Below are 22552 nucleotides of genomic sequence, written 5' to 3'. Positions count from 1 at the left end.
AAAATACCGTATGCTAACACATATATATTTATATATATATGCTAACATATATATTTAAAGATGCAGATGTAGAGAATGGACTTGAGGACATGGGGAGAGGGAAGTGTAAGTTCAGACGAAATGACAGTGTGGCATGGACATATATACACTACCAAATGTAAAATAGATAGCTAGTGGGAAGCCGCTGAATAGACAGGGAGATCAGCTTGGTGCTTTGTGACCACCTAGAGGGTTGAGCCAGGAGGGTGGGAGGGAGTTGCAAGAGGGAGGAAATATGGAGATATATGTATATGTATAGCCGATTCACTTTGTTATAAAGCAGATACTAAGACACCATTGTAAAGCAATTATACTACAATAAAGATGTTTTAAAAAAATAATACGTGCTTCATACAGCGCTTATGAAGCTTAAATATAATAAGCTATGGAAAACACAATGCATGTTCTTAATATGGCCATTACCCAGAAAGGGAGAACTGTTTCCTTTGGGAAACTCCTTGCGTTCCTGGGGTGAAGTCAGATTTTGTTCCTCTATGCTATCATTCTAGGTGAGAACAGTGCTTTGTCCAGGCATTCTCTCCATAGCCATATAACAACATGCATAATACTCGTCGATCCACCTAACAACAGACGTAATCCTGAAGAAGGCTAAAATATGGGTAATTCCCCTCCATGGGACCATTCTGTGCCTGGCAGTAGGAAAGAGCTCAAAGGGCAGCAGTGGAGGCTTGTGGAACCCGGCTTACATCAAGTACCTCCTCTTCCTAGAGACACTCCCACCCAGGAGTTCCAGCCAATATCCTAGCCCCTGGCTTTGGCCACCTTTTGTATCAATCTGTGTCTGCTTCTGACTTCTTTACGAAAGTGAAACTCCCCTGCAAAAATTTGTTTGCTCATTCATCCGTTGATTGCTTCAATCATTCATTCATTTATTCAAACCATCTTAACTGCATCCGTGTGCATGGTCCCTTGCTGATTTTGCACATCAACAATGATTTTAAGGCAAGGGTCACTGAATCCTCCTCCTAACAGCTGAGGACTTAAAGACAACCTAGTTAAAGGAAAGGCTGCAGAACTGAGGAAAAGAGAGCTGAATCTGAATTCTCACTAGCATTATGAATTTGGAAAAATAAGTTATTTTATCTCTATGAGCCTCAATTTCCTCATTTGATTAAAGGATGTGATCCCTTCTCTTATGGGCTCCTGGAAGAATTGTTGAAGAGATGTGTTTAAAGCACCTGGTGGATATAAATATTCATCATATGTCTCTTTTTCTTTGACATAATATTTCAGAGGAAAAGGAAATTGGTTGTTTTAAAGGAGGTGATCAGAAGACTTAAGAGCTGGCTAAGACATTTATCTCTCCTTGGCATGTTCACAATTAAATATTTTTGAAAGAATTATTGAAAGAGCAAGAGTCTCAAAGACTCTTGATGCGTCTTTACTTCTTTGTGTTCTTCAACATTTCTACCAAAACTAACCACTCAATAAATTTCAAATTGTAAAGAGTTCCTGCATTCTGAGAACCAAGGAATTACAACATTCTAAATAGATAAGGTCCACAGAAATGATCCAATACATCTCGATTTTTTCCAGGCAGGATCAGCTTGGCACACATAAGAGGGATAATGCAGGAGTGGTTAATGAAGAGATGATTTATGAAGGCATGACCAGGGTCAGAGAAACCAGCAAGAGATGGTGCAGCACCACAAGGCTAGCAATAGTGGGGAGCTACTAGCACCCTTAGGCCTGATGGGACAAGTAGAGGGAACAGTGTTACTGGAGTCTAGAGAGAGCAGACTACTGTTGTAGGAGATGACCTCTTAAAGGGGCTGTGGGCTTTAGATGAAGGGCTAGCCACTGCTCATATGTGACTTGACAAGGAGCAGAAGAATAAAATCCCAGTCTCAGTCATCTCCTTCCCTTCAATCTCTTATCTGTTCTTCCCAGTGGCCAAATCCAAGTGAACATCAACGGGCAAGGGACCTCACTGATACAGCATGTATCTGTGTCTGTGTCTCAGCTCAGAGAGCAGAGGGGAAAAGGGAAAAGGGGGGTGATGCAAAGGAAGACTTGGGGAGGAATGGCAACTTGACTTGCCCATATGAAGTTTCCTTAGCAGAGTTGAGATGACAGTTCCTGCTTATAGAGCAGTTACTTTGTGGCAGGCACTATCCCATATGCATTTACTTGCATTGATTAACCCATTGAATTCTTATAACAATCTTACGAAGTAGCACTCTCATAACTACCAAGTGAAATTGAAATAGTCCATATTAAATTGTTCTTGATTGGGTCACATAAAATGCCAGAAGCACTTAATCAGAGTTGACAAAATGTTGATGGAGGGGGAAACAGGAACAGATTGTGGGAAGTGAAAGCCCAAATTCCAACCTCTTCATCTACCAGAGGTCTGGGCATTAGTCACCTAGAGGAGCTGTGGCAGAAGAGTAACATCTCCCCAAAGAAGTCCGTGCCCTAATCCCTGGATCATGTGAATATGTTACCTTACATGGCAAAAGAGACTTTGTAGATGTGATTAAGGTTACAGATTTTAAGGTAGAAAGATTATCCTGATTTATCCAGGTTGGCCTTAATGACATGGGCTCTTCAAAGCAGAGAACTTTCTCCAGTTAGAAGCAGAAGAGTTGTAGCAGAAGGGTAAGTCAGAGAGATTGCAAGTATGAGACTAGTTTCTGTGAAGGAGGGGGCCACGTGGGAGGGCTAAAAAGAGGCCCTGAAGAACTAAAGGTGGCCTCCAGCTGACAGCCAGGAAGGAAATATGAACTTTAGCTCTAAAACCTCAAGGAGCTGGACTCTGCCGACAACCTAAATGAATTCTCCCTTGGAGCCTCCTGGTAAGAGCCCAAGCCAGCTGGCAACTTGATTTCAGCCTTGTGAGAACTGAGACAGAGAAACAGTTGAGTCTACCCAGATTCCTGGCCTAGAGGACAGCGAGATAATAAATACGTGCTGTTTTAATTCACTATGTACATGGTAGATTTTTTTATGGTAGCAATATAAAGCTAATACAGGGATGCATGTAACCTGGATTGGATCCCCAGGAGCTCTGACCTCTGTGGAGACATTCTTCTTGTCCAAGCTCCTCATTCTACAGGGATCCTTGCTACTATATTCCTGTTAAATATTGCTGGACCCACCAGAATAGCCCAAATTTTTTTAAAAAATGACAACACCAGGTGGCTGAGCGTGTAGAGCAACTGGAATGCTCATACAATGTTCATGGAAATATAAAATGGTAGGACCACTTTGGAAATATTTGTTGCAGTTTCTTATAGAACTAAACATACACCTAATACTGTCCCCCAGGAATCCTAATCATAGGCACTGTCCCAAGAAAATGAAAACATATGTCCACAAAACACCTTTTACATGAATATTCATAAAAGCTTTATTCAAAACAGCTCAAAACTGGAAACAGCCTAGGTTTATGTCAACAGGATAATGGAAAAATAAACTGTGATAAGTGCATACAATAGAATACTATATGAAATGTCTAGAATAGGCAAATCCGTAGAGACGTAAAGTAGAATAAAAGTTGCCAGAGTCTGGGGTGGAAAGGGGGACTGGGTGTAATGGTTGATGTGTGCAGGATTTCTTTTGGTGGCAATGAAAATGTTCTGGAATTAGAGAGTGGTGACGGTTGCATAACACACTAAAAACCACTGATTTGTACACTTTAAAAGGGTAAGTTTTGGTATATTATATATATCTCAAATTTTTAAAAACAGCAAAAAAGAGAAAGAGCAAATTACAGATACATGTAATGACACAGGTGAAACTCAAAAATTTATTGTGAAAGAAGCTTCACACAGAAGAGAACTTTATAATCTCACTGATGTGAAAACTTAGAAGAGGCAAAATTAAACTATGGTGAAAACAATTTGGAAGAATGGTTGCATTTACGGTGATAGAAGTGAGGACTGACTGTGGAGTGGTATGAGAAATCTTTTTGGTGTCTTTCTGTTTTATATCTTGATAGGTGTTTGGGTCACACAGGTATATGCATTTGTCAAACCTCATCAAATGGTACACTTTAGATTTGCGCACCCACTGCATGTGAATTTCACCCCACAGAAAAAGAAACAAATACTGAACTTCAGTAAAGGAATGTAGGCTAGAATATTTAGAGGGAAGTGTATCGATGTCTGCGACTTAATTCGAAATGCATAAAAAACAACACTGCACTGTCAGGTAAACAAAGGGATGAATGGATGAATGGTTATGGGATAAAGCAAGTATAGTAAGATGCTAATTTTAGAATCCAGGACAGAGGCATGTGCTATCCCTGCTACTTTTATGTTTGAAATGTTCTTAGTAAAATGTTAGAAAATACTCCTTGGTCTTTGCTTGAATATTTATAATGAAGGGTACTCATCTCATAATACAGCCCATATTATCGTCCATCAGCTCTTGATGTCAGAATCATCTTCCAGTTAATCAAGATTTTGCTTTAATTCCATCCAGCAGCTCTTGTTTCATCTTCTGGGGTCCCCTAGAAAAGTCTACTCCCCAAACCCTTTAGAAGGTTGCCTGGGGTAGTGTAGGAACATGGGCTATGGAGGGTTCAAGACCTGGTCCTGCCCCTAGTGCCTCACTACTCTAAGTGCAGTTCTCCGACCAACAGTACAGACATCACTTGGGAGTTTCTTAGAAATGCATAATCCTCATCCCAGAGCTACTGAATCAGAATCTGCAATTTAACAAGATGCTTGAATCTTCTGGATGCAAGTCAAACTTTAAGGTATGAGCAGGGCAATTAAGCAAAAATATAAATGTGACTTGTGTCAGGGTAATAGCACTAGGGAGAGTGAATTCAACGGAATAAAGACATATTTAGGAGAGATAAAGAACTAGGAGATTAGCGTGAGAGTGGGGAGGGATGAGGGGAGTTGAAGATGATACAGAAGTTTACAAGTGTGGGTGACTGGGTGGGTAAGAGGGAATCTGGACCTGAGGAGGCATAGCGTCTGCTGTTTGGCTGACACGGATACAATGCCAGACTTACAGGAATATGTCCATCCTTAGCTGCCATACCTCTTGAGATTTACTTTGATATCCTCTCCAAATATAAAACCTTCTCCTAGTCTGGTGCTTCTATGAGCAAAACTCCCAAAACCCTCCTTGCCAAGGTTTTGCCCTTGTTTTGCTCATCCAAAAGCACTTTCCAAGAGAATAATGTGGCTTTCCTTCCATTTCCCGCCTCCTCCTTCCAATTATGTAAACATACCACCAGTGTTTTAAACATTAAAAAAACAGACAAAAAAATCCCGATATAGATCAATTCATCAATACTTCTAAATGGGGCTTTTTCACGACAGAACATCTGCCCAGGGACTAGGGCTCTGCTTTCTTAATACTGATGACCTTGGTTACCAGGACTTCCCAGAGGATCTTTTGTTTTGATGTTGTTTTAATGAACACACAACACTGTTTTCCAACTCAGAGCAAACATCCAGGAGCACTCCCTTCCTCACCCTTCATGAGCCCTTCACTGAGTCTGCAACTTCTATTAACTCTAATGGTCCTTGCTGGTGGTGAATGTTCCCTCTGAGCATGCTGGGAGCTCACCTAATTGGGTCTATCTCATTGCGGCCTGAAATAGCCCTGAGGGGAGCAGTGACCTAGGGCTGACTACCTGGTTATCTCATCCTTCAAGGTTCAGCTCAAATAGCTCAAATAATATATGCTTAGTGAAGCCCTCTCTAACTTCCCCACCTGCCTCTTAATGTGGCTCAGGTAGTTAGTAACCTCTTGAATTATGCACATCCTTCTAATTGTAGAGGGAAGAAATATATACATTAACCAAACAGTTGGCAAGAAAATCCCTCCTGGGGTGGGAAATGTTTGTCTATTAAAGTACCCTGATTAACTCCTCGAAGTGGAAGGTGAGACCCTGAGGACATGGTTAGAAAAAGTCAGGAAATAAAAGAGATTCATAAATTGCTCAGTATTGGAAAACCAGTGAAGCTGAGGAATAGAAGAGAGAAGAGAAGTGAGGGGAAAAGAGCATCGTGGCAAAGGATCAGAGACTGAATCCTGAGCATGTCTGAAGCTTGAAGCTTGAACTCAAGTCATCCAGATACCATAACTGATGGCACAATGGCCATCTCCACCTCTCCTTGGACGAGAAAGAGCATGGGATGTCTTTATGGAAATGGTGCTATGAACATGCACATACATTTATAAGCACAATATCTCACTTACTCAAAAATAACAATTTCTAACACAGTGCATGACCTATGGATAGGCAATGAAAGGCTCTGAGTAGCTGACATAAAGATATAAATAGCAATTCTCAATAATAAGGCATAGCTGTCATAGACAGAGCTTGCACAAGGCATCAGACATTTTGTTGAATTCTTCCTCATACATTATATCTTGTTATATGTGCAAAAATCACATACATATTTGCCATATTTCTGATAAGGAAACTAAATCTTGGAAGGCTAAATGGATGCCGAAGTTCTCTGAGTTAGAATATGATGGAGTTGGCTCTAGCACGCTGATTCCAAAAAGCCCATTCTTCACCAAACATTCTTCTTTTTCAAAACTTTACTGGAGTATAATTGCTTTACAATGTTGTTAGTTTCTGCTGTATAACAAAGTGAATCACCTATATGTACACATATATCCCCATATCCCCTCCCTCTAGCGCCTCCCTCCCACCCTCCCTATCCCACCGCTCTAGGTGGTCACAAAGCATTGAGTTAATCTCCCTGTGCTATGCAGCAGCTTCCCACTAGCTGTCTATTTTACATTTGGCAGTGTATATATGTCAGTGCTACTCTCTCACTTCGGCCCAGCTTCCCCTTCCCTCACTGTGTCCTCAAGTCCATTCTCTATGTCTGCGTCTTTATTCCTGCCCTGCCACTAGGTTCATCAGTACCGTTTTTTTAGATTCCATAATATATGTGTTAGCATACAGTATTTGTTTTTCTCCTTCTGACTTAACTTCACTCTGTATGACAGACTCTAGGTCCATTCACCTCACTACAAATAACTCAATTTCATTTCTTTTTATGGCTGAGTAATATTCCATTGTATATATGTGCCTCATCTTTATCCATTCATCTATTGATGGACATTTAGGTTGCTTCCATGTCCTGTAAATAGTGCTGCAATGAACACTAGAGTACATTTATCTTTTTGAATTATGATTTTCTCAGGGTATATGCCCAGTAGTGGGATTGCTAGGTCATATGGTAGTTCTATTTTTAGTTTTTTAAGGAACCTCCATACTGTTCTCCATAGTGGCTGTATTAATTTACATTCCCACCAACAGTGCAAGAGGGTTCCCTTTTCTCCACACCCTCTCCAGCATTTATTGTTTGCAGATTTTTTGATGACGGCCATTCTGACTGGTGTGAGATGATACCTCATTGTAGTTTTGATTTGCATTTCTCTCATGATTAGTGATGTCGAGCATTTTTTCATGTGTTTGTTGGCAATCTGCACATCTTCTTTGGAGAAATGTCTAATTAGGTCTTCTGCCCATTTTTGGATTGGGTTGTTTGTTTCTTTGATATTGAGCTGCATGAGCTGCTTGTATATTTTAGAGATTAATCCTTTGTCAGTTGCTTCATTTGCAAATATTTTCTCCCATTCTGAGGGTTGTCTTTTCCTCTTGTTTATGGTTTCCTTTGCTGTGCAAAGGCTTTTAAGTTTCATTAGGCCCCATTTGTTTATTTTTGTTTTTATTTCCATTACTCTAGGAGGTGGGTCAAAAAGGATCTTGCTGTGATTTATGTCCTAGAGTGTTCTGCCTATGTTTTCCTCTAAGAGTTTTACAGTGTCTGGCCTTACTTTTAGGTCTTTAATCCATTTTGAGTTTATTTTTGTGTATGGTGTTAGGGAGTGTTCTAATTTCATTCTTTTACATGTAGTTGTCCAGTCTCCCCAGCACCACTTATTGAAGAGGCTGTCTTTTCTCCATTGTGTACTCTTGCCTCCTTTGTCAGAGATAAGGTGACCATATGTGTGTGGGTTTATCTCTGGACTTTCTATCCTGTTCCATTGATCTATATTTCTGTTTTCGTGCGAGTACCATACTGTCTTGATTACTGTAGCTTTGTAGTACAGTCTGAAGTCAGGGAGCCTGATTCCTCCAGCTCTGTTTTTCTTTCTCAAGATTGCTTCGGCTATTCAGGGTCTTTTGTGTTTCCATACAAACTGTAAAATTTCTTGTTGTAGCTCTGTGAAAAATACCACTGGTAATTTGACAGAGATTACATTGAATCTGTAGATTGCCTTGGGCAGTATAGTCATTTTCACAATGTTGGTTCTTCCAATCCAAGAACATGGTATATTTCTCCATCTGTTTGTATCATCTTTAATTTCTTTCATCAGTGTCTTAGAGTTTTCTGCATACAGGTCTTTTGTATCCTTAGGTAGGTTTATTCCTAGGTATTTTATTCTTTTTGTTGCAGTGGTAAATGGGAGTGTTTCCTTAATTTCTCTTTCTGAATTTTTGCTGTTAGTATATAGGAATGCAAGAGACTTCTGTGTATTAATTTTGTATCCTGCTACTTTACCAAATTCATTGATTAGCTCTAGTAGTTTTCTGGTGGCATCTTTAGGATTTTCTATGTATGTCATCTGCAAACAGTGACAGTTTTACTTCTTTTCCGATTTGGATTCCTTTTATTTCTTTTTCTTCTGCGATTGCCATGGCTAAAACTTCCAAAACTATGTTGAATAATAGTTTCACCAAATAGTCTTAACCAGAAACATCTTTCTCTAGATAACCAAAAGTGCCTACTAAACCAAGTCTCCATCTTTTAACCATAAAATAGTCCCTTGGGTTCCAGAGGAGAGCTTATTTACACTTTATATAACAACTTACTTCTGTGTGACTCTTTGGTTGATTTATTAAAACAACCAAAACTAAACATTCAATGAGGAATGGTGGTAAGGGAATCTGAGGAGTAGATCCATCAACAACCTCAACAAGTGGCGGGAAACTGAATACCTGAGTGAAGATAAAAGGAACAAAAACAAAACAAAAAAACACAGCCCAAACAAACAATCGAATGTGAAAAAATTGGGTTCTAGGTCAAGCAGTCGAAGTTGTCACTGTACTTTGGTACAGAATGTGGCCGTGAAAAGTGTTAGAAAGAAATCTCGTTATTCTATTTCCCATTTCGAAGTAGCATGAAAGGATGAAATACATTTCAGGGGACAAAAATCCAACACAAATGGCTAAAATTAACAGTGGTGCAGTGGAACAGCTCTAGCTATGGAAAGAGTAGACTTGCGTGCTCACGCTGGCCTTGCACATGCTAGTGCTGTGACAGGGGGCCTCATCATTCTGAGTCATACTTTGCTCCTCTCTACAGCTCGGATACTAATTGTGTCTGTTTCTGAGGGTCCTTGTGAAGAGGAAATGAATGGCATCTATAACATGCTTGGCACATGGTATGTTCAGTACAGCTCTATTAAATCACACTTAAGGACAGACTCGATGCCCAAATGGAAAAGTTCTGGCATTTGGAAGGGATTTCCAACATGGAGCAGGTCTTGTTTGAAAATGGTGCATGTGTGCAGTATTCACTCATCATTAGGAGGAGAAACAGGAGGCGGCTTTCCCACTCCTGGGTCATCTATCTCCACTCTGTGAGGAGAGCTGTAACATGTCTGATAGACTAGCTCTCGCTCTTCACATCCCAGCCAGCATAGCCCAGGAGACAGAAATAGCATTCATCGAAAGCCACAATTACCTCATTTCACTGGCCTGTTTGTGTGAGATGTGCCTTGCCTCACAGTGACTGCACGGGGCCAAAAGTCCAGCAAACAGAGCCACTGCTTGTCCAAGAAATGGCCCTGCAAACAGGAGAGGACAGCATGTTCCCTGAGTAGATTGGGACCCTTGGCTGTTTTGCGGGTGTTTTTGTTTTTCAAGCCAGAAACAGTGTCTGAAAACTGCTGGGGATTTCCCAAGCCCCATTCGTCAGATGGCCAGGCTTCCTCTGACATCATCTCTGAGTGATGCAGTGCAGAGAGAGGGTCACACACGAGGCAATCGCGGGGCAACCTTAGCACGATTGCGGGAAAGCAGAGAGTTAGTGCCAAGGTGGTCAGAAAAACAAGGCGGACTTTCTGAAACAGTGTGTGGCACATGGTGGGCATTCAGGGAGTACTTCTTGAACGGAACGTGGAGGGATTAAATAAGTGACTTCCAGATTGTGCAGCTAGTACATGGTAGAGATGAGATTTCAGCTAGGGTGACCAACTGTCGTGGTTTACCTGGGATTAAGGGGTTTCTCTGGATACGTGACTTTGGATGCTAAAATCAGGAAAGTCTGGGGCAAACTGGAATGAGTTTGTCACATTAATTTCAACCCAGGTTTGTCTGACTCCAAAGCTCATGCCTTTAAACATAAAACAAAAACCTGTCCTCAAGGAGACTTAAGTTTAATAGGAGATTAAACATGGGAACAGACAACTGTAATATACATTGAAAGGGCTTACTTGCTCCAGAGAAGGATTAGCAGCTTAGTCAAGCACCATTCATCAACACCCATGACTCCTCCTTTCTAAGAGCAGTCCAGTTTTGTTCAGGAAATCCTTCTACTAAACATGTGCTTCAATGAGCCAGTCCCAGAAACTGCACTCCCCTTGCCAGTGAATGGTTTAGGAATGAGCATGTGACATAATGTTGGCCAGTGAAACATGAGAAAAAGTCTGATGGTCAGATTCTTGGAAAGATTCCCTTGTTCTTAAAAAGAAACCAACGTCAACAAAAGCTCTTTTCACCCACTGGAGATAGTCATGTCTGTAAGTGACAGAACTGTGGTGGCTGTTTTAGATTTACCAAGGGAACCAGAGCTAGGATGGAAGATGTGGAAGGTGGAAAGGGCCTGTGTCTTTTATGATATTGTTGAGCTATTCGATGAACTGACCTGCAGCTGTCCTAACTCAGGATTGAGGTGCATCGTCTTTATGATTGAAACTATCTGAGACAAGGCATTCTGTTCTGCAGTCGACAATATTCTATGTTTTTTTCAACTGTTCTTGCTTTAAAGAAATGATCATCCATCGTTAAACACACAAATCCCTCTGTGCCCTGCCCTAGAGCTCCTTACATGGAGTTGCCTATTTGAAAAGTAACTCAGATGCAAAATAATGCGTGTGATTCAAGAGTCTGGTATTTTGATTTTTCCCTTTAGCACTAAGGTGAATATGTATTACAGTTTGTTCAGGAGAGTGCTGGTTTATACCTGTGCAGTCGACAACATTCTAAAAAGATACAGCGTCCAGAATGGGACATGCCATCAGAGGAAGGGGAGATGCTCACCAGTTGACGACACAAGGAAGGCTTTATGAAGGATACAACACATGAATTGTGCTGTGGAGGAAGGATATTCTTTCAATAGACGAAAGCAGGCATAGGAAATAAAACTATTAAAACTAGAGAGGATGTGTCATCTAGGAATAGCTGGAGAAGAGCAAGTAGTCTCATTTGGCTAAAGCAAAGGTTTATGGAAGTGATTAATGGAACAGAAGCAGGAAATGTACTCAGGAAGTAAAGCATAGAAGACTTTTAATTCCAGGCTAAGTAAACTAGATTTTCCCCATAGATGATGGACAGTCACTGAAAATGGGTGCCTAGACCCAAATTACTGTTGACCACCTGGACTTCTCCTTCATTTAGATTTACTGAATACTTAGAGCCATAATTCTCAACTTTAGAAGCATGCTAGAATCACCCAAAGGCCATTAATCACCTCTTTCTCTCCCTATATGCCACATATAAGGGATGTGAGCAGACTGTATTGCTCTGGGGAGAGAGGCCTGGATGTTTTTTACTTTCTGTTAAGCTCCTTGGTGATTCTGAAGTTCAATCATGTTTGAGAACCACTGACTTAGCCATCTATTATTCTGTATATTTTCGGTGTACTAATATGAGAAGTCTACTAGAAAGTCAAGCTGTAAGGAATATTGGAGATTTTCTAAGTAAACACCTTTCATTTTTGGCTAATCACTGTCCTGCCTACCTCTAAAATAAAGGCATTATAAATGCTTAAGGGCCTTGAAAATGTACCATTACCACCACCACTATTATCATTTTAATTGGGATTAAAAGGAAATACATAGCAGTTAAATGATTTGTCCAAAGCCAACCTGCATATTAGTATCAGATCTGGGACTGGAAACAAGTTTTCAAAATTACCTAGCATACTTTCCACTAAACTGAGTTGTTTCAGTAATGTATGTTTCCCCAAAAGTTTTAAAATTACTCTTTGTGTAGAAAACATGTGTTATATTTCTTTGTATCCTCCCAGATACATCCTCCTCAGACTGTAACCTTCCAGAGTAACTGCCTCTTATATAATTGATGAAATACCAACTTATCCGGTGATTCCAAAGCAGTAGTGGGCATCAGAATTACCCAGAGGGCTTGTTCAAACAGATTTCTGGGCTTCACCCTCAGCATTTTTGATTCAGTAGGTCCAAACTGATTCATATTCATAGAATATTCTCAGGTGAGGTCTATGCTCCGAGTCCAGAGATAATACTTTGGGAATCACTACGCTTGTCCAGATCCAGAGGCAGATTTTTTGTCTAAAGTTTATTTTTTAGTCAAATAAGGCTGGTCTGGATTCCAGATCTGGCGCTCTCTATCTGTCTGACTTTGAGCAAACTGCCTCCTCTGTTTAAGTCTCTGTTTTCAGATCTATAAAATGGAGCTGTTAATAAATACCTAGGAAGTATTATCATACAGTGGTTAGCATACAGAAAGGACTCATTGACTGTCCATTTCCTAGCTCCTTTTCCCTTTACTGACTTTCTGTTGACAATCTACCTTTTCCAGGAAGAGCAATGCCGCCTGGCTCCAGTGGTAGATTCATGACTCCTCTCGTAGCTGGCTCTCCTTCAATGAGCTTGAGTTTCTTCCACCAATTGCTAACACACATATGGAGCCTATTTCTAGGAAATGTTATACAAATCATTTCAAAGGGGGAAAATGTGATAGGCAAATTATGTCAATATTATCCTCAAAGCAGTATTTTGGAGATAAAACCTATCCCATATGTTCTGTTTCACTTACTTTGGAGTTTTTAACAGTTTAACCATAGCAGCTGCTCCTGTGATCTCTAATTGCCTGCAACATTAAACAATGGATGCATATCAGTTCCCAGACTTTTCCTTCTGTGTCAACCTCAGAGCTTCCAGATATTTACAGATTTCTCCAGGTCGTTTCATTCCTCTTGTGCTGAACTCTGTCAGCCTATGACTGAGCAAAAGATGGTATGGGATGGATCCAGGTGACCTTGGGCATGAGCCTTGGTGAAACCAGAGCAGTAACAGATGGGGTTCCAGACCCGGAGACAATCTGGCTCCACAATCTTCCCACGACTCAAAGGACCTTGACTAAATTTCCGTCACCACTTCTGGCTGATGGGTGATTTTCCATGTGAATTTTCTGGGACCTTCTTCATCAGAAACTATGTACAGCCATGTATCTTATTGTATATGCAAGGAACTTGAAATTTGCTTATTCCTTTTCTTTTTTTTTTTTTTGAATCTACTATTTCAAGTCAGTTTCCAAGTCCGGTCAGTGCTTCCACCTAAGCTCTTGATTCTCTCTGTTCTCTCAGTCTCCACTGCTCTTACATAAGCCACCATCTTTTTAAGCTAAGGTCACTATAATATCATCCCAACCAATATTTCCTGACTTCTATTGAACCCCATTCCACCTATGCCTTCCCACAGCTGGAATGATCTTTCTAAGACACAAATTGTACCATGTCATTCCCTTGAATCCCTTTCCAGGGACTTCCAACTAGACTCAGAAACTGAGTCCAATCTCATCATCCTGGTTGACTCTAAATCTGCACTGTTCAATATGGTACCCACTAGCCACATGTGGCTATTTAATTTACATTTAAATTAATTACAATTTCATAAAGTTGAAAATGAAGTTCCTCAGTCACACTAGCCACATTTCAAGTGCTCAATAACCATGTGTTGCTAGGAGCTACTGTTTTGGACAATGAAGATACAGACTATTTCCATCATCACAAAACTTTCTATTGGAAAGCGCTGCTCTAAATATTGAAAGTTGGTTAACATTACTTACCTTACTGTGATGCTATACACGGCCATCATACTGGGAAACGGTGCCTGTGAACACTGATGAAGGGAATGTAAACTGATGTGAGCATTCTACAGTGCAACAGTTCTTAATGAAATTAAGGATGCTTATAAGCTCCAGAGAACTATCACACAGCTCTCAAAGGGGATACACTCAAGGTTGTTTGTCACAGCATTATTTGGGCTAGCAGTTTATGGAAGACAACCTAAGAGCTCATGACCAGGGGACTGGATGAGTCAAATATGGAAGATGCATATTGCAGAATACTGTGAAGCAGCGAGAAGCAAATGACTAGATACACACATACTTATCTTTAAAACATATTGTTATATCCTTATTGTGGAATATGAGTTGGCAGTAAAATAATTTTAAAAGTACTAATATATGCCAAAACTTGGATGGATCTCACAGATAGTAAGTTGAATAAAAAAAGCCAGACAGAAGAGGGTACATACTTTATGATTCCATGCTTATGAAGTTCACTGAACATGCAAAATAATTTTTGGTGATAGAAATCAGAACAGTGGTTGCATCTAACTGGGGATTTACTATAAAGGGACAGAAGGAAACTTTCTGGGGAGATGGAAATGTTCTATATTTTGATCAGCGTGTCCATTACATGGAAATATACATTTGTCAAACTTATTTAACTATATGCTTAAGATCTGTGTGTTTTACCGTATGTAAACAGACCCCAATAAAATTAGTTATTTTTTAAAAATATATAGTTTTAAAGGCAAAAAGATTAGTTTCAGATGAGATATACAGCCATGTATATATGCATTCAAAACCACAATAAGTATTTTATAAAGTTACTCATAGACAAAAGGATACATAACTAAAACTTTGAATCAGTATTTTTGCTGAGGATCAGGGGACATAAATGCTAGTAGGGATTAGGGATGAAAGAGAGATAAATTAGGATAAAGTAAACTAGTGAGGGTCCTTAAATGGACTAGAGGCGATTGAGCCGTGACTGGGGAGTGTGATCAAGTCAACTCAACTTTCTATACCAGAAACCAGTAAGACCTTCACTGGGAGAGAGCTCCTCTCTTTTTTTCCAGGGGTGGCTGAACTAGGATTGTGTAATACTTGTACGAGGTGGAATCTAGAGGAGAGAAAGGGGATGAGCTGCACAGGAGGGATGGAGATACTGCGGGAGGGGAAGAGGGAGATGGGGAGAGAGAAGGGGAAGAAATGGAACATCTAGACATTTGAATCTTCAGAGTTTCTGAGACAGCTCCATCTCTGGAATTTTCAGGAATATAAACACATATATTTCCTTCCCCCCCCCCCCGTTAAACTAGTTTGAGTGGGTTTCTCTCATTTGCTTTCAAAAATGTACTAATATCCTAAAGTAGTTTAATATTTTAAAGAATCTGTGTTAAGTCCTATTTTAGCATTTTAAAAACTATTTGTCATGGAAATAGTCAAATATATACACAAATTGAAAGATTTGTATAAAGAGTTCTCAGCTTCAACAAGTTTTAGAATATTGCAAATATACTATATATCTCTCACAAAAATACTTATGTATGTCTAAAGTTAAGAACTGTTTTTAAAAATATAACCATGATACTAAGATTACACCAATTTTCCCCTTAACATTACCAAATACACAATGTTCAAATTTCCCTAATTGTTTAATAAATATCATTTTACCATATTTTTTCAAAGCAAGATCCAAACAATACCTAAAACAATTAATATTAATATGTTTCTTGAATTTATTTTAATTTACAGTTTCCCCATCCCTCTGTGTGTACGTGTGTGCCCATACATGTGAGCCTGTGTATAACTTATTTGTTGAAGAAACTCGCACTTTGCTCCCACAGAATTTTCCTTATTCTGGATTTTTAGACTGCACTCTTGCTTCATATCTTACCCTGGTCCTGTATTTTCTATGAACTAATAAGTTTTACTTTAATTCTTAGGCAAGAATACTTTATGGAGGTATTCTATAGTTTCTGTTACATCACATCAGAAGAAAATGAATGTCTGATAATGTCTCTTCCAGTGATGTTAAGAGTGATCAGTACATTCAGGTGTTTTCAGCTGGATCCAGCTATTTCAAACTTCCTTATCAGCTTTTTACCTAAGGTTTGAGAATCCATTGATGATCGTTCATCATTTCATGAAAGGTGCTAAAACGTTGATTTCTTTTTACTCCTGTGTTTAATAGCTGTACATGGTCTATAAAGAAAGCTTTTCTTTTCACATTATTTGGATACGTGAGGTACAGTTCTTATAGGAAAGATACATTAATGCTTGATTCTTTCCCCATGTTTAACAGTTTTCAGAGTAAGCTGACACTTATAAAGGCAATAAATGAGAGTTTGGGATTTTTGTTTAAAAATATCTTTATGAGCTCATGGATTATAAAATATTTTATATGTTTAAATCTATTTCATTTATTATTCTCTTTGTGGCCCAAATGTTCTATTTTTGGCCAATGGTAGCTCATGAGTCCTTTTGATCCAATGTCATTCATTGATAGACCTACTTTTTTTTTTTTAATTGGAGTATAATTGCTTTACAATGTTATGTTAGTTTCTGCTTTACAATGAAGTGAATCAGCTCTATGTATACCTCTATCCCCTCCATCTTGGACCTCCCTCCCACCCACCCCCATCCTACCCATCTAGTGTGATAAGATGTCCCAGGCTCCTCTCATGTTCCTGACTCGAGACCTGGGGAATTAATTATTTCTCCAAGGTACACTTTTTCTTTTTTTGGTGGGAAATCGCATTTTGAAACAACACCATCTGGGAACTAACAGTGATCGTCACTGCTAGTCATTATGGATCGGACATTGCTTCTCAGTATTTTCAGTGGACAGAGCTAGGAAATATATATATTTTTAAGAGAAAATATTTTTCTATTTCCAACCACATGTAGACAATTTGTGGTTTGGTTAACATCTTGATTTTAAATTTTTATCTCATCTGCTGAAAAAATATTGATTTTTAAATACTTACTTGCTTTATACAACTATAAGATAATAGTATTGGAATAAGGAGGCCAATGTTATTACTATCAATATCATTGTTGCAAGCAAGACTGTTTTGGCAGTTCATGTTCTCCTTGGTATATGTTACCACGTTATCCTATTTATAGTCAATTAAAATGAGTCTTCCATGTGTAGCTAAGTCACTGACTTAACACACAGATCCATTTGTTCCATTTTACTTTTTGGTGGATTGTTATTTGATTTTTATGGATTGCCATTTTTATTTCTGATTTAAAAAAAATATTTAAAATATTTACATGGCTCCAAAGTCCTGTTTACAAAATGAGATATATTCAGACAAAGTTAGATTTTATTTTAACCTTTACCTGTCTCCCTCCTCCTCCCTATAGATAACAGCTTTAATTTGCTTATTCTTCTATTTTTATGTATGTGCATATGTGGATCTTAGATAAGAGGTAACATGTGCTATACATGCTGTTCTGCACCTTGTCAAGACTTATTTCAGAAGTGAAGAATCCTTCGAGATATTCTATTTTCCTGCACCTACCTCATTATTTAAGTAAAAGTAGGGGTTTATGTAGAGCAAGGTTTCTTAACAAAAGGCACACTTATATCTTGTAACCAATGTGAAAAGGACTTGAAAAGTTAAGAAGTTCCTTTGAAGGCTAATGTCTAGGACTATTAAGATTCACAGCAGAGTTTCTTTCCTCTTTGGAGTTAAACAGATTTTAGATGAAGAAAGTGTAGGCTTTGCTAATGGAGATGGCCTTGTGTATATACTGAACTGGGTTTGTGGACATTAAAAGCTACTTGACATGCACCGATCTTTTACTGGTAAGAATTTGGGAATAGCAATTTCTTTCCTGCTTCTTTGATCTCCTCCCAAATCCCGTGGTGGTACATTATGGCTGCAGAGAACTGTAAATATTAGCAAGCAGCAATTTGAAAGAGCTAAAAAATGTAGTTACAGAGGCAATTCAAACATCAGGTACCCTTCTCATCATCCGGACTCTGGTTTTAGAGCTATTGAGGGAATTCTGTCAAATCTCAAACTGCATCGGATCGCTGATCTGGTATGAATACTCAAGTTACTCTGAATAGCTGCATTTTCAATGCATGAAAGCAGCTGTTACTTCCTCCTGTCCTTTCCTTAAAACAAAACCCAAAAAACATACATATACGTACATATATGTGTATATATACATACACACACACACACACACACACACACACACACACACACACACACACACATATATTTCACTGAAAAGGCATTTCTATCTGAGGACAAATACAGCAGTTTTGAATAAGGAGGTTGAAATATCTACCCAGACTAGATGTATGTCTGATCCTTAGTGTTCTCTCACTGAGGTCTTTTCATACCCATTTGCAGTTTGGGAGTCCTATTCAGTAAGTGTGCTTGGGTGGTTAATGACAAAGAGAGACATTGTACACCTCCTACTACAATCACTGTGAAGAGACTGAAGGTTAATAAGAAGGGCAAAGGTACAGACTGAAAATCCTATGCTCTTTTTCTCTTTCCTATAAATTGTAGTATAGAAGATAAATGCATAGTTTATTTTTAGCTGTACAAAATAAATTTTATTTTACTAATATTGTTCACATTCAAACACACACACACATTGTATGTTAATTATCTCTAATTCTGTCCATGCTATTTATTGGGGTTTCCCATCTTCCAGCATTCTGAATTATCAAAAAATGATCTGTGTCTACAAAAATGGAAGCTACTTGCCTCAAGAAGACTGAAGAATGGGGAAGAGGGTGTTGGGGAGGATTCACCTTTCCTTAAAGATCTTTGTCACTAACACTTAAGGACCTTTTTGACCTCAAAACCTTTCAGTATCAGTCACCATCCTTTTGAGGTAAATAAAAGAGAAACTGATGTCAAAAGAAATGGCTGTCTCCATAAATTCTAACCAAGTCAGTAATAATTCCAGAAGAGAATGAGCTGCTGCTTGCTGTGTCCTTTGAGATTTTAAAATTGTCTGGCTGAGTATTTAAGCTGACCTGCCCACACTCGACTCCTACTGCATCCCTGCCTACCTTCGCCAAACCTTCCTTCTCCAGAATTAATGGAGGAGACACGATCGGGAGAAACAGCTGAAGTAGGAGCTGCGTGAAATTCTTGTTCATCTAGCAGCATGCTGTGTGACCTGAGGCCAGCTTTTTTCCTCTCTGCACCTCAGTTCCTCTCACCATAAAATGAGAGGCTTGGAATAATCATCTCCATGGCTCCTTTCAACTCTGACATTTGGGGGAATCTACAAAAATGCTCCAAGATATTAGAAGAGTTCCATTTAAACACCTGGCCACTTTAGAAGCGTTTTGCATATATATTGTATTTCACTTGCTAAATCGCCAAATAAACCTGATGTGAGTGATCCCCAAGAGGACACGAGACCAAATTGCAAATGTCTGTTTGTGATGATGGAGGTCTTGTAATCTGAGCATTGATCCTCAAAAGCCTTTGGGTGCTTCTCAGAGTAACGTAAGATTATAAAGTGATGTATTACCCACGAGAAATCCTTTCCCATTTACATTTCATTTTCCTCTGTGGTATTTAACTTATTTTTTTATTATGTGCCACCATCATAAATATTTATACTGCAATGTATGATTGGTCAATAAAGAAAAATCAATACTGGGTTTTTGCTGCCCAGGAAAGAGATTGTTCTTTACCTGATTCTAATCAAGAATCTCAAAAAAAAAAAAAAAAAAAAAATCACAGGTGGGAAGGTGGAATAGGGACCCAACTGGGAAAAGGAAAACATGTATTATTTATTTTATATTTTTATATTATATATATTTTATACTTACACACACTCACACTGATACACAAAGGCTTTTTGTTTAAAACTGTCTTGTTAGCAACCTTCAATTCAGTCTAACTGCCTTCCTATAGTGCCTATGAATTACAGAAAATGATGAACTTTAATACAGAAAGCCATCACAGTTACTCCATTGTGGTTGTATCTGCCATTATATATAAGGGAGATGAACTTGGAAGTAAGAAAAAAAAGTTTGCTCATCACTTCCATAAACCATATTTACCAAGTACCGACTCTATGCCAGGTAATATGCTTGTGTTCCAGCTGAAAGGATCACGCTCTTACTTTATAATAAAGGGAGTAGACAAACAAAGGGGATAAGTCCTGTTAGGCGATTAAAACAAGCTTAGGTGATAGAGAGTCACCGAATGTCTGTTTAGATTGGTTAGAGAAATTCTTGAGAAGTAACTGTAGAAGCTACAATCAGATCATCAATAAAATTACTACAATCCAACTGAGGAAGTCAGACGCACAAACAAGTAATTGTAATACAGGCAAGAAGTGGCCAGTGCTCCAAAAACTCTTGCTATACTCAGTGGGTGGTTTATGGACCAGCAATATCAGCATCACCTGGGAGCTTTATAGCAATGGAGAATCAGAGATCCCACCCTAGATCTGCTGCATTTTAACACATTTTCCAGGTAATTCAAAGGCACATGAACGTTAGAGCAACACTGTTCTAACAAAACAGAATTCAGAGGAAAAAGAAATCATATCCAGCTTGCAGATGGAAGGGTTCCTGGAGGAAGAATTATAAAGGCAACCTAAGAAAATGGATAAGATTCAAGTCATTCTTTATCATTTCTTCTCCATGTTATTTAGAGGGATTCACAACTAGACCATACAATGAGACACATCATGCTAAAATTAGCAACAGCATCAAAAAGAATAATATACTTAGGAATAAATTTAATCAAGGATGTGAAAGATATGTACACTGAAAACTATGAACACTGAAAGAAATTGACGAAGTCACAAATAAATGGAAAGATATCCTACTTTCATGTATTGGAAGGATTAATATTGTTAAAAAATTTATACTACCCAAAGAGATATAAAGATTCAATGTGATTACTACCATAATTCCAATTGCATCTTTCACAGAAATAAAAAAAAAAATTCTAAAATTTATATAGGACCATAGAAGTCTCCAAATAGCCAAATTAATCTTGTGAAAGAAGAATAGAGTTGGAAGCATCACACTTCCTGATTTCAAATTACATTACTAAGTTATAGTAATCAAAATAGTATGGTACTGTCATAAAAACAGACACATAGACCAATGGAAGAGAATCAAGAGCCCAGAAATAAACCTGCGCATATACAGTCAACTAATTTTCAACAAAGGTACCAAAAGTATACAATGACAAAAGGATAGCCTTCAATAAATAGTGCTGAGCAAAGTGTATACACATGTGCAGAAGAATGAAATTGGCCCCTTATCTTACACCATGAGCAAAAACCAACTCAAAATGGATTAAAGAAAATATAAGACCTGGAATCATAAAACTTCTAGAAGAAAACATAGGATAAAAGCTCCTTATACTGGTCTTGGCAATGATTTTCTGGATATGACATCAAATGCTTACATAACAAAAGGAAAAATAAACAAATGGGACTCTATCAAACTAAAAAGGTTCTGCACAGAAAAGGAAAAAAATCAATAAATGAAAAGGCAATGATGATTGGGAGAAAATATTTGCAAACCGTATATCTGAAAAGGGATTAATATTCAAAATATATAAGAAACTCATACAACTCAATAGCAAAAAACAACACAATTAAAAAGTGGGCATCCTGGGTCGGCATAGTCAGGGCAGCTAGTGTCCTTTGCGCCTGTGTCCACCGACTGCCTGCGGCCTTTGTGCTGCTGCCCAGGCTGCTCATGCTGGCCATGGCCCAGCCACTCAGCACTACCCTTTTCCCCACGGGGGCCCAGAGGAGGCCTGGGGCTCCGCAGTTGGCCTCACTGCTTGTGCAGTTTCCAGTTGGAGTTACACAGCTGTGCCCCCAGTATAGTGAGGCACTCCTTTGACATTAGAGGGAATCAAGGACCCTGTCCTCTACGTCTTGAAACTCTATGACAAGATTGACCCAGAAAGGCTCTCAGTAAATTCCCATTTTATGAAAGATCTGGGCTTAGACAGTTTGGACCGAGTGGAGATTATAATGGCCATGGAACATGAATTTGGGTTTGAAATTCTTGATGTAGATGCAGAGAAGTTAATGTGCCCACAAGAAGTTGTAGATTACATTGCAGATAAGAAGGATGCATATGAATAAAATATCAGACCCCCCCTTTTTTTAACATCTTTATTGGAGTATAACTGCTTTACAATGGTGTGTTAGTTTCTGCTTTATAACAGAGTGAATCAGCTATACATATACATATATCCCCATATCTCCTCCCTCTTGTGTCTCCTTCCCACCCTCCCTATCCCACCCCCTAGGTGGTCACCAGGCACCGAGCTGATCTCCCTGTGCTATGCAGCTGCTTCCCACCAGCTATCTATTTTACATTTGGTAGTATATACATGTCCATGCCACTCTCTCACTTTGTCCCAGTTTACCCTTCCCCTCCCCGTGTCCTCAAGTCCATTCTCTATGTCT

The 22552-nt window shown here is 38.9% G+C and overlaps 1 pseudogene; it reads left to right on the top strand.

Moving 5' to 3' along the window:
* LOC132523142 (acyl carrier protein, mitochondrial-like) overlaps positions 1-22232 on the top strand; it is a 35233-nt pseudogene extending 13001 nt beyond the window's left edge.
* Positions 22233-22552: the final 320 nt, after the last annotated feature.

Source organism: Lagenorhynchus albirostris, chromosome 7 (assembly GCF_949774975.1).
Source record: "Lagenorhynchus albirostris chromosome 7, mLagAlb1.1, whole genome shotgun sequence".
NCBI lineage: Eukaryota > Metazoa > Chordata > Mammalia > Artiodactyla > Delphinidae > Lagenorhynchus > Lagenorhynchus albirostris.
Note: the sequence above shows the minus strand (reverse complement) of the source record. Positions and strands in the feature narration are given on the sequence as shown.